Genomic DNA, 1434 nt, shown 5'->3' with positions numbered 1-1434 from the left:
CTTCTCCTCTTCCTCATTCTCCTCCTCATCATCATCCACATCATCATCATGTTTTTCTCCTAAGGATGAGATGAAGTAGGGTCAAGAAAATAGTATACGTAAAAAGATGAGAAATAACAATCCAATAAATAAATAAATAAATAGATAAATAGGAGTAGACATTTACTTTTCAAAATTTATCTTAGTTTCTCATAAAGAACAAGTTTTCTCTAGTTTCGAATCCGTCTTCAATAATTTTTCTGAATGTATTTTTTTTTTTTTATGCGGGGAAGAAGGAACCAAAGGCCATGAGCCCGCAGTAACAGTTCCCTCCAAGAGAAAAACAAAATACAATATAGAGCCAAATTCAAGATCCGATCATTTTGAGATGCCTGGACACACTGCGTTTGAAAGACTGGAGATCATAGGCAGCAGGAAATACAGACAGAGGGAGACAGTTTCAGAGCTGACCTGTTGCATAAATGAAAGACTGGGAGTAACGGTTAACTCTTGCATTAGAGAGTTGGACAGAAAAAGGATGAGAGTTTGCTGCCAGACGGGTGCTACACGTCCGTCTTAGAGGTGGGGGAATGCAAGCAGACAGTTCAGAGGAGCAGTGACCATTAAAGTAGCGATAGAAAAGAGATAAAGATGCAACAGTGCGGCGAAGAGACAGAGGTTGAAGGGAGTCAGTAAGAGGAGGAGAGTTAATGAGACGAAAAGCCTTTGACTCCACCCTATTGAGAAGAGCTGTATGTGTGGAGCCTCCCCACACATGAGAGTTGTACTCCACACAGGGGCGGATAAAACCCCTGTATAGAGTCAACAATTGCGCAGGGGTAAAGAAAGAGCGGAGTCGGCTTAGCACACCCAATCTCTTGGAAGCAGATTTTACAAGAGATGTAATATGATCTTTCCAAGATAAGTCCCGAGTAAATGAAACCCCAAGCATGTTCAAGGATGATGCAGGATTAAGCTGAATATTATTAAACATTAGTGGGTATACCTGTGGAAGATTTTGTCGGGTTGATAGGTGTAAGAACTGAGTCTTAGATGCATTAAAGACAACCATATTATTTTTACCCCAGTCAGAGATACGAGCCAAGTCAGACATTAGGTGTGCCATAGCCTCATCCCTTGATTGTTGAAGTAACTGTTGAGATGGGCGTTGCGGGAACCGAATGGAAAGGTGAAGGGTGGAGTCATCAGTGTATGAGTGGATAGGGTTAGATGTACAGCTTAGAAGATCATTGATGAATAAAAGGAAGAGAGTTGGTGATAGGACAGAGCCCTGAGGAACACCACTGTTGATAGATCTAGGAGAAGAACGATGGCCGTCTACAACAGCGGCTATAGAACGACCAGAAAGGAAGCTAGCGATGAAGGCACAGATAGAAGGATAGAAACCGTAGGAGGGCAGTTTGGAAATTAAAGATTTATGCCAGACTCGATCGA

This window comes from Coenobita brevimanus, chromosome 91 (genome assembly GCF_032717465.1).
Source record: "Coenobita brevimanus isolate Jiangsu-jjx chromosome 91, ASM3271746v2, whole genome shotgun sequence".
In the NCBI taxonomy this organism is placed as follows: Eukaryota; Metazoa; Arthropoda; class Malacostraca; order Decapoda; family Coenobitidae; genus Coenobita; species Coenobita brevimanus.
This window is presented reverse-complemented; position numbering follows the sequence as displayed.